Source organism: Pinus tabuliformis, chromosome 8, assembly GCF_031772625.1.
Source record: "Pinus tabuliformis cultivar Carrire ecotype Pingquan chromosome 8, CPIR1, whole genome shotgun sequence".
Lineage (NCBI taxonomy): Eukaryota > Viridiplantae > Streptophyta > Pinopsida > Pinales > Pinaceae > Pinus > Pinus tabuliformis.
In genome coordinates this window covers 313212094-313224622 of record NC_142294.1, presented here as the reverse complement: position 1 = coordinate 313224622, position 12529 = coordinate 313212094, and the positions used below count along the sequence as shown (strand labels likewise).

The following is a 12529-nucleotide window of genomic DNA, read 5'->3' as shown; positions in this document are numbered from 1 at the left end:
AGAATTGAAATGAAAGCAGGAAATGTCTAATCTACTTTTGCAGAATTGAAATGAAACAACTACTCTACTCTTGTTGAAATAAACTACTTCGCAGAATGTTGCAGTAGAAAATAGAAGAAAAAGAGTAATCACAAAATACTCTGACGCGTCCCCGGCAACGGCGCCAAAAAGATGGTGAGATCTAGTATTGCAACAATAATGCTGCAACTCTTGGGGCTCCCTACTTTACTTTTATCAACCCGGTAGTTCGTAACAAACTTGGAAGCGATGGTGCTATATGCACAAGTACTAGCTCTTACTGCAGGCTATCACTTGATCAGCGGACGCAAGTTCGCCAGGAGCTTAAGCCAACTTCTATGAATTCTCAAAAGAAGCTTTTAACTGTAATGAAAGAAAGCTAACTCGAAAGAGGCTATTCTACTTGCAGAAAGAGAATGAAAACTGAAATGAAACACAAACCCTAGCAAACCCTAGTCTACCCACTAACCCTACTGTATCAGGAAACGAGATCAAAACTAATGAAATGAGTGCCATTGAATACTGAAAAGGTAAATTGCGATTATTCAAGCTACTTCTAAAGAGAAATGAGAATAAATCATCTTTTTGTACTTTTGAGCATTTTTATGTGGAGTGATTATGCTTGTGTTTTAACTAGTTGTGGCTGCGCAGAGGTTTGGTGGCAAAGGGGGATGGATTTGGCTTTTGAAGAAGGTGAGGAAGGTGTGGAGGGGTCCTAAGAAGCCCCTACTACCCTTTCTGAAGACTTCCATTGCGATCAGACTCCGAAAAATGACTCACAGGAAATTTTACAGGAGGCTGGAGGGGATCTACAGGAGGAGGCCGAAAGTGGTTTTTGGAGGTTTGAAGGTGGAAAAATAATGAGAGAAGGGAAATTAAGGCTGGATGAAGGTGTTGAGGGGTCTAGAACTTTGTCAATGAAGATTAGAAACGAAGGAGACGGTTGGATTTGTTCAAAGGGCAAGAAAGCAACTTTGTGCGGAAATGCAAAAATTAGGGCAGATTGGTGAAGTGTGGCAAATGAGTGGGGAAATCTTGGGAGATGAACTAGTACAGGCCGTGTTATGGAGGAATGATAAGCTGGAATGTTTTTTAAGAGAGCTGCACACTTACTTCTCAAAACTGACCAAAGCAAGAACCGAAAAACAAATTTTTGTCTATTTTAAACTTAATTCTAACCTAAAACCAGAGAAATGCTGAACAGAACGTTATGAACAGAAGATTATGCGAGAAAACCAAGGTAAATGGACATGAAATGATCTAAGCATGTGAATCCAAACTAATATCAGCTTCTCCAACTCGAAATATCACACTAGCAATTGCATTGGAAAAGAAAAAATAGTGTTTTTGGTGGCAGCAGTAGTGCCTTGATCTCAAATCATGGTCCCAAGGAGGGAGAGAGGAGATCAAGACCTACTGGTAGCCTTTTTGGATTTTTCTGTCACTGCAGCAACTTACTCAAACAACTTGAAGCAAAATCAACTATTCTAACCATCAAAAGCAACCTAATCTAATGAAGTAGAATGAACCTAAACAACATAAATTATTTCATGAATGAAAGCAGAAGCATATAAATACACAAAGGAGGTACTGGGCAACTTGGGTTGGGCCCTAACCCAAGAGCTTCAGCCCTCTAGAGAAGATCAGTGCTGGTTCAAAACTTGGTTCATCTTCATTTATCAAAAAATAGCAGTTACATCACAAAACTGTCTTCAAAAAGAGCTCGAAAATGAGCTGAGTACAATGCTGCACAAAAGTGCGAAAATCTACTATGAAATGGCTAACCTACTGAGGCTTGAAGCCTTCTTATTTATACAAGTGGGGACTCCCAATAGTCCTCCTAAACTTAAGGAACTCGACTGCCTAGAACTGAAGATAACAACAACCCTACTTGACTTGCTCGGCTGCCCCTTGGAATCATCAATGTGGGCCTTTGTACTTCGAGTTGTTGATGAAGAATTCAAGGAAGGGGTCATTAATGAAGGAGACACCCCTCCTATAAGTCCTCATCCCTGTTTCCTCGAGTTTGGCTATCATTTTGCTCATAAATTCTTGGTCCTTGTCCAAAATTGTCCAAAAAAATCTGCAATAAACACTCATTAGACTTCATGGCAAAGTGACCATCTCCATTCACTCTATTGACATAAATATATTCAAAAGCATGCACAAAACTATTGAGAATGGTGGATTAAATGAAAATAATAGGTAGAATGAGCCCATATAGTTACCCATTTTTGGGGTTCATCACTGTTGAGGACCATCTAGGAGAAAAGGTTTCTCCTATGCATACTACCCGTAGGTGGTGGGTAACAGGGCCACAATATTCAGTAATAGGAGGATCGGTGTCAGTTGGTGCAACTAGTTCCAGAGTGATAGTTGCAGGTTAGTTGTAGTCAGATGTTGGGGAGCGCAGAGAAGTGTTGATAACAATGCATGAGGCATAGTGTAGAGCCAACAACAAAACATATTTCCCAATAGATAGTGCATAGGCTAGTCGCAGTCAAAGACTCAGGAGATAGTTGTAGCATGTGATCACAGTTGATTTAATATTTTGGATGCTTCTCAGTTGCAGTAGAAACAACAATAGTAACAATGAGAGGGAGTGTTAGTTGAGCTGCAGTGCAGATGCAGAGTTACATCAGAGTAAGTTGTACAATGCAGTGTCAACAACAACATAGATGAAACATGGTTCAACTATAGTCAGTGGTAGATGAATTAGAGTTATTGCAGTTTTTGGGGGATAGTGGCAAGCAACTACAGTTGTCAGACATCAACATCGTGTATGGGAGGATGATGCTAAGACAAGGTGTTGTAGCAGAAGTGCAGCACTAGAGAACACCTTCCTCGCTAAGAGGGAGTGTTAGTTTTTGTAGCATCAGATAATGTTCTAGTCTCAAACTTTGTGGAGAGGCTAAAACACAAGAGTTCTCCAAAAGCCAGAAATTGTTTCTGGAAATTCCACCTAGAGATAACTCAATTAAATTAATTGACCATCATTTAAATTTTTCTTAAGTCTAACTTAGGAAAAATGGTTAATTAGTAGTAATTAATTGAGAAAGGTGAGAATTCTCTAGAAACTCACACATATCGACGTGGAGATAATCTTAGCCATTAATTAAGTTGTAATCTTGGCCCTTGAAGACTCAACTGGAGATTATAAGAGGAGGTTGATGGGTAGATGGAGACATACACTTGGAGAGCGAGTTTCCTTGGCAATTTGATTTTCCAGAGAGCAATATTTTGCCAGAAGAGTCCAAGCCGGAGAGGGGATACAAAGATAGAGGGGTAGAGACAGTGAGTCCGGAGGAACACTTCTAGTTCCGGAGAGTCAGCTACAGGAGGGCCGAGTTTCCTTAGTGGGGTTGTGCAGAAGCTTCAGAGTCAGAGTTTGATTTGACCAGACAGAGGGTCAATTTAGTTGTTGGAGGTCAGGGGAATTTACAAAAGGGACCAACGAGTCATTCTCAGGGGTTGAGTTGGGAAGACAACTTGATCAGTTGCAGCGTCCATGTAGAGCATGAGAGGGTATGCAGAAAATTGGCACAAATACTGATGCAAGGGTTTGAGCAACCGATTTTGAGCCAATTTAGGAGTTGGGATCAGTGTTGGGTGAGACAAAATTCATCTCACTAATTTTGTGGCCAGTTTATCTTGTAGAGGATTTCCAATTTTGGGCATCTAGTTGTACTAAGAATTTCTCACTGTTGCATAATAATAAAAACCTTAAGTTGCTGCATTGGTTTTCCCACACTGGGTTTTTCCAAGGATAAATGTCCAAAAATAATTGTCATTTTTATCTGTGTGTTAGCATTTCTCAGTTTTTAGCATTTTATTTTCTGCAATGTTTTTATGGTGAAAAATTGCAGTGTGACTTATTCATTATTTGCCATAGCAAATAAGCTACGTAATTTATTACAGTTAGAAGAATACATATCTAGTTGTTGCAATTAGACTCGACAAAATTTCACTGGTGGGAGGAGTCCCGATATATATTCTAGGGTTTATGGTGCTAGGTGATAGGGAAATGTCTCTCAAAGGAAGCTCTATGTGATGTTTCAACACTTTAAAAGGGCTTTCGCTCTCTTCAAGAGACTTAGAGAAACCTTGCGAAAGACCTAGGGTTTTATGAATAATTGTGTGAATGAGTGTTTCCAAGGTTAAGGAAAAGAGGAGAAAGGGCTTATTAATATTTATTCCAATGAATATAGAGCTCATACAATCCTCAAAGAAGTCCCCAAACCAAAGGAGTGAAAGCTAGGGTTTCCCTTCTAGGGAACACCTAGGGCAAATATTTTTATGGATGAAAACTCAAGAAATGACCACCAAACTTTGAGGTCTTGTAAAAAATACCCTAAGCTTGAGGACTATGCTCTCGAAATCCACCAACTCCCTCTCTAATGAGTTTCGCTCTATGCCCTAGCCTAGTCATCCAAGAAGAGGGGACCAAAATTTAGGAGGAGAAATTATGGAAGAAAGAGAGTGTAATCACCAAATGGCTTGGGCTAGTTCCTTCTTCCTTGGGCTAATGGAGTCCTATATGCTTTAGATTGGCCAACTTTGTCATAAAGGAGGTTCAAAGTTGATGCTCTAGCTACAACCTTCAATCATTACCTACTATAGAATATGGAGTTTCATAAAGAAAAATAACATTTCATCACTAGGAACATTCATTGCATGATATATAATGAGTAACACATGCAAGAGCCAACCAAATAGCTTTCAAAAACTTCTTCAACAAAATTAGGGAATAAGAGCATTTACTTTAATTGCAACAATTGCATACATTAGACACTTTCAAAGAAATATTTTCATCAACAAGAGAACTTACAAGATAGTCATGTAATATATCCATCCATATTCAATACGTAGCTCCAAGGCAAGATAAAAAATTAACTCAAATATCAAAGTGCATCCAAGATACTCCAAAGATCGCCAAAGAAAAAGTGCAAATTAGCTAAAGAGGTTGAAAATTCCAAGTGTGATGATCTCTCCCAAATGAACTTGTGTTCTATTTACATGAGTCCTCCTAAGTCAAATTTAGCCTATTACTCCCCAAAACATTCAAATAATGGGTAAAATACATGTCCTGGTCACAAGCTGACCAAGTAGCTTGTGGAAATTATGAATTGGTCATCCAAATGCTAGCTAGATTGATGATGTCATGTTGATGTAGGGACAATGTTGAGTCCTCTAGGTGCCAAGATGTGAGAGAGGGCTCCATAAATCACAAATTAGGGGATGACCCCTAATTCTCCATTCAAGTCATCATGTGGGGCCCCAAAGTGGGTTTGGGGCTCAAATACTGACCTCATGGGTCTCTTGATGATAGAATGGCTTGTATAATGCTCCAAATAAGGGATTTGATGATGGTGCTTTCCCTCCCATGTCTCTAGGGTGAGACAAATATCCTCTAGGCCTCAAATCAATTTCCACTCCATATGGTACATCGACTAGGCAGATTGGTCCAAGTGCATCATCTCACGAATAATGTGGGGAAATAAACAAATGGTTGAAAGTGTTGAGAGCGTCCATGATACGAAATGATGCTTTGCACATGATGGGAGTCCCATGGTTCTCAACACATCCCTTGGGGTGTCAATATGGTCCTCTGGTGGACTTGGGCCCCAATTAAGTTTCCCAACCCGCGATGAAAGCACTTGCCACTTACATATAAGATCCAATGGGCCTCCTCACCACAAGGTACAATAATTCATTAGTGCATCTAAGTGAACCAAGCTTGTTTATCAAGGGCATATTGAGACTTCATAGTGGGCTTCCCTTCCAAATCTGGGGCTTCAAGCTTGTAACAATGGTACCTCCATAGGTAGGAGTGGCTAATAAACAACCCTATTAGGTGTTACCAACACCTAAGGGAAAAGATAGGTCCCTGGTACATCCTTCAATTGATAGGTGTCATGTGAATGATGATGAAGGAATGGGGACACAAAGGTCTCAAGGCCAAATGCCATGGGCTCAAGGATGACAGTGATGAGGGATGTCCACATATTTGGGTGTATAGATGTAGGAGGGAGCAATCATGGACACATGAGTTACCTCGACCTTTGTTTTTCGACCACTCTATTTTCCTTTTGCCCTTTCTTGGTTTTTCATTGTATTACTGCTTGGGGCTTCAAGAAATGAGAGCATGCTATGTCTGTTGTAAGCAATGATTACCCCTTTAAGTGTTAAATTTTGTAGATTTAAAATTTAATTTATGAGATCATAAACCATAGAAGACAGTCAATGAACAACAAGACACAGGATTTGGTCCAAGACCAGGGAAAAATCCCATTATGGGGGAAACCCTTAAAATTCTCTTATATTAGATTGTTTTTATATGTTTAGCAGAGATACATAATTAGAGTACAAAACCCCTTTTACAATTAACAATAGTAACAACCTTTTTACTATGATAGCTTCAAAATACCACCACAAGCCTCCAAAGGCTTCCAAAACAAGAGCAATAGACACAAGTGCGTGAACAAAGTGCACAAGTACGAGAGCTAAATAGTGAGATAAATATTCTCCAAATGCAAGATCCGAATGCTACTGAAGTGAGGGAAATATACTAGCAATCAAAGTCTGGTGCAAAAGCAATATCAAGAATAGAATATCTCTAGAGCGAGATCAATACAATAGCTAAACACTTCTAGTGTGAGAGCAATATCAACTACAATAATACTTCTCTGGAGTGAGAGAATTGACAACAACGAATAACAAGAGCATAAACCACTGGTGCGAGCGCTGAACGAGAGTTCTGAGATATGTCAATAGATTTTCCAAACGAAAGATCTGCCAGATTACATATCTCCCAAACAATAGATCTGCCTATGATGATACGAGATTTGCAAATCTGCAATAGATCTACTATTGATAATAAGAGATTCGCCACTGATAATAAGGTATTTTCCAATGATGGTAAGAGATATGCAAATCTGCAATAGATATGCTACTAATAATATGAGATCTGCTATTGATAATAAGAGATCTACCAATGATGATAAGAGATCTGCAAATCTACAATAGATTTGCTACTAATAATAAGAGATCTGCTACTGATAATAAGAGATATGAAAATCTACAATAGATATGCTACTGATAATAAGAGATCTGCTATTGATAATAAGAGATCTACCAATGATGATAAGAGATATGAAAATCTACAATAGATTTGCTACTGATAATAAGAGATTTGTAAATTTGCAATAGATATGCTACTAATAATAAGAGATTTGCAAATTTGCAATAGATCTGCTACTGATAATAAGAGAGATAAATGATTGATGTGAGGGCTTGATCACCAATGCGAGAGCTAGATCATCAGAGAGAGAGAAAGAGAGAGAGAGAGCTCGATGTGTTGCAAATGAAGGTTTCTCTTCAATATATAGAAATATTTGAGGAAAAGTCCCATCCTCAAATTAAGTGTTTTAGTAGCTCCTAGAGTGATCCATTCGAATTAGAAAACTTAAGTGATTTTATTTTGCACATGTAATTTTATCTTGAGAAATAATTCGCTTCAAGGGTGAAAGGGGTTAGCTAGATAAAGTAATTTCTACGGAAATTTCTCCCTAATTACTCAAAAATTCAACACTCCCTCTCAACTAGGGAGGAATTTCCATCAATAAAGCCAAAACTGCTGTACCTATCAAATCATCATGACTCATGCTAAACATTCTTGAATCTAAAGAAGAATACTCGTGGCAGGGTAGCTACTGCTACCACCCTGAATCTAAGCTCACCCAAATAAAGGCTAAAAAACCATCACTAGGGAGTCTCAAGCTTCAACCTGATCCAAATAATCATCGGGGAGCGAAATGCTTCCACCCGACATCTGTGAGTCACATGCTATAACTTGGAAAAGATACCAACGAGGAGACTTGTGCTACCACCCAGACTGAATACAACTCAGTCAATAAGACTAAGAAACCATAATAGTTCAACACATAGGCTAAGAATCCACAATAGCTCAGCTCAAAGGCTAAGAATCCACAATAGCTTAACTCAAAGGCTAGGAATCCACAATAGCTCAGCTCAAAGGCTAAGAATCCATGCTGTTCTAGAACACTAGCATCTTCAAACTTGAGCGAGATACAACTTACCATGACTGGTAAGGATCACCATCTGTTGTCAAGTAGTCAGCACCCATTGGCCAGATGGGTGGGAAATTGAGGCATACTATTGATTGGAGGCCCCTCATCCCCAAGAGCTCACTAGTTCAATTCCTCATCCCTGGGAGCTCAATGTAATGAACAAAGTTCGTATACACAACAAAATAATTTAGAAGAATTGAAATATGGAAGTATCCATCATAGGGAATATAGTAATTTTATATAAGAATGGTTGAATGTACAAAAATATGTGTGAAATGATTACAATGAGGGACTGCTTATATACCTAGGTAGGTTCCCTTTCATGAATGGTCATGTCTCTAAGACATGCATTTTCATTACTAACTAACTATTAGTTAATTAATTATTAATTATTATTATTATTATTATATTTATATTTACATTTATTATTTTTATATGAATTATATTCATAACATTGCCCCTTGCCTTAAAAAGATTTGTCCTCAAAGCTTACTAATGAAGAGGTCGAATCTCTTTTCTAGTTTCATATATCTTCTCGTCTCAAAACTTTCATCTTCGTTGATACAAGATGATATGATCCTCTAAGTGATAAACAAAATTGTTGGACTAAGAATGGATCTGACCATTTAAGATTAATCTTCTATGAAAATTTCTAGTGACTAGAAATTTGAAGCGAATTGTTATCATAACACTGGACTCTGCAAACTTCAACGTTCCTCGGAACATAAATCCGTTTTCCATTATGCATGGTTCAAATATGTACGATGACTTAGTTTTCTGCTCTAGTGATTCAGATGTTGATAAAGAATTCCTGCAGTTTGACTTTCCCTTGTCATGTGTGTGGCAATTTCCTGATTTACTTCAGGTACTGTCGTTGTTGAGTTGGTTACTGAATCATCATTTGGAATTTCCATTGTTTGAATCTGAATTTTTTTTAACTTCTATAGGTTTTTCCTTTTCTTGAGTTGTGATATTGACTGGGGCAATATTTATTCCTTTATCTTCAACTTGGACTGAAACAACTAGAGACTTCAATATTTCTTCTTGAAGTTGTTCTAACTTGTCATTTAGTGACTTCTTGTCACTTTTAAGCTTCTTTATTTGTGTAAGTAGGGCTTCGTTATGATTCCTTAGACGTAAAATCTCTTCGCTTTCTGGATTGTTGACTTTATTCTTATTATCTTTCTCATCTTTTAAATTTTTGATTTGTTCTAATAACCTTTGATTAAGGGTTTTTAAGCACAATTTTTCTTCTTCCTTTTCTGATAGATTCTTGTTGAATTTCTTCTAGACATTCATTTTCTTCCTCTAATTTTTTCTGGTATCTTTGGACTTCTTGGCCTTCTCAAGTAATATTTTATTATGGTCCCTTAGACACCAAGTTTCTTCATTAATTTTTGTTGATTCTTCATAAAACTGATCTTCGAGATCCTTATATTTCTTTTCCAATGCCTCATTTTTTTGTTGAAGTTCCATGAGCTCTTCTTTTAATCTTTTAATTTGTGTATGTGGATTACCTTGATGCTCTTTGGTACTAAATAATATTCCACAGGTTGGACAACTTAATTTGCAATTATATATATATATATATATATATATATATATATATATATATATATATATATATATATATATATATCTATATATATATATTCAATTTCATTTAGACAAAATGGACATTTAGTCCAAAATGTTGACTTATTGACATGACTTATTTGTAGTTTAAATTCCCCTTATAACTTGATAACTTGATCAACATTGTTGAGTTGGATTTTAGGATTATTTTTCAATTGACCCAATTTTTAAATTTTTATTTTTTATTTTATATATAATATAACATTTTATAAAATTAAGTCCATTTTTTTTTCCTTTATTAATATCAAGTAAAACTTTCACTAAATAATCCCTTTAACAATTTTTTTCTATAAACCTTCTTGAAAACTTAAATACCCTTGGAATGCTATATGTTCCTTTAACAATCACGATATTCCCTTTATAATTTTCAATAGTCAACCCTATATATATATAAACATAATTATTATAGAGTGCCCTTTTTACTTTTCAAAGGGTATGGTCATATGACACACCAATTTACCATATGGTATAAGTTACAATGTGTGGGCCTCGATCTATCTTATCGCGATGACACACAAAGTGCGTCAAGAGTGAACAACGATGACATTGAAAGAGTTGGTAAAACTAAATGTAAATAATTCTACAATGGTGACAAATAACGGTCAATTGGATACAATGGTAGCGGATGTCGAGAAGGCGATTGTGATTATGGGGTGAACAATGAAATCAGACAGAGGAATGGTGCAAACAGACACTGGCAGCGTAAAAAAGTGACGACAGCTCAATGCGGTGTCTCAAATGTAGGTGACACAAGGTAAACGTTGTCAGCAATGTTGATGGCGACTGATAAATAAGTAAATGATGACTAACGACAACACATAGTTGGGTGGATATGCGACGGTCTGCTGGCGGCTTGGGTTAGGAATGGCAGTGAATGACAGTTGTACAGTGGCAGTTGTTATGGTGGCCAGTCGGTTATCGCTGCAATGGTCGAATTCGTGTGGGCTGTCGGCAGTGGACGATGTGTGGGCCGTCGAGTAACGAGGACCGACACTATGTGTGTTTATCTATATATATATATATATATATATATATATATAGAGAGAGAGAGAGAGAGAGAGAGAGAGAGAGAGATTCCTTTTCTGATTTATTATCTTCTTTTCTTTTCTTTTTTGCTTGAATTTTTTTTTTAATTGGCCAAGGGCCTGATGGTGAAACAAGGAAAATCCAAACTTGTGTAGTGACACTTCAATTTGTGACGACAACAAGGTTGATAAAATAAGATGGCCAAAGGCTGGGATATCCCAATGTGGCTCTGATACCAATATAACGAACAAAGTTCGTACACGCAGCGGAATAATTCAGAAGAACTGAAATATGTAAGTATCCATCATAGGGAAAATAATAATTGTATATAAGAATTGTTGAATGTACAAAAATATGTGTAAAATGATTACAATGAGGGACCGATTATATAACTAGGCAGGTGCCCTTTCATGAATGATCATGTCTCTAAGACATGCCTTTTCATTAGTAACTACTATTAGTTAATTAATTATTATTTATTATTATTATATTTGTATTTACATTTATTATTTTTATATGAATTATATTCATAACACTCAACCAGAGGGGAAGAACACACATCTCAGTGTTCTTGATCAGCCGGGTCTTGAATCCGGAAGAGGTACATCCCTTAATCCAAGAATATCTCTAAAGACTAGAAATTTCTTCTTCGACACTGCTTTGGTAAGTGTATCAACAATCTACTCATCAATCTGAATATGGTGGAGTCTCACTGCTACTCTTGTAGAGTTCCATAACTGTTTTGTTTTGACACCCTTTTGCCTCCATTTTCCTCTTTTCATCATTGTTATCAACTCAATAAAAGTAGTAAAACCACAAATTTTGATAAGGTAAAGACTCTCATATGTCTTATTTTTCATATTTATTAATGTGCCTTATTATTATGTTAAATATTGCATTAGCTACATAATTAACATGATTCTGCAACTATTTTACAAATCTGTAGCTACCTCCATGGTTTGCGGGGTTCTGGTGTGCCAACGAAGCAAAGAAGCACACGAGCAGTTGAGGATTGATCCCCTCATGGATCTCTACCTATTCGCTCGAGCCAATTCACTGAAAGAATCACACAGTGGTGCGATCAAAGGCACAGGTCAAACATGTAGCAGCAGAAGTCCGAATACATCATGTTTCTCCTATTTGCTTTCCAAATAGCAAATCGTTGAGATAACGCTTTTACTGTTTAATTTTCAAATTATAATAAGGATTTATTAAAAGCCCTGTAGGCATAGAAGTCTCAAACTGTTGAGCACACATTTTATATATAAACATGTATCCTTTGTAAAGGATAACAAGAAAGTAATATTTAATCTCTGAAGAAATTGTCTGAAACAAACCTTTTTTCTCATATTGAATTAAAGTTACCTTTCTGTTATTCGATGCATATGTGAGCATGATTTACACCTACTGTATGCGAAGGGCCCCTGCAGACAGTTGAGGTTTAGTTTATTACATTTTATCGCTTTCTATTATTGCATTGTCATTTTGTTCTAGCTTAGTTTCCTTACTTCACTATTTCATCATTTCGTTATAACTCAGTTAAATCTTGTTATATCATTTGCAGTTGAATTTCTTCACATTCGTTTAATGGTTTAGTTTCTTCAATGTTTTTCTCTTAATTATAGTCAGTATTAAAAGAGTGTTTTCATGCTTTCAGAATCAGAAAATGTATATACTCTGTAGTCAATGTTAGAAGATTATCTTCATGCTTTTTAGAATCAGAATTTGTATATAGTTTGCAGACAACTTTTAAAGATCTT

At 36.7% G+C, this 12529-nt stretch overlaps 1 protein-coding gene across 1 annotated transcript in view; it reads left to right on the top strand.

Moving 5' to 3' along the window:
• The window catches only part of LOC149235397 (organelle RRM domain-containing protein 2, mitochondrial-like), a 243370-nt gene extending 231461 nt beyond the window's left edge, over positions 1 to 11909 (top strand). Inside the window, exon 5 of the mRNA XM_089461379.1 lies at positions 11716 to 11909. The gene's annotated coding sequence lies outside the window, so the exon portion shown is untranslated. The remainder of the gene's footprint in view (positions 1 to 11715) is intronic.
• Positions 11910 to 12529: the final 620 nt, after the last annotated feature.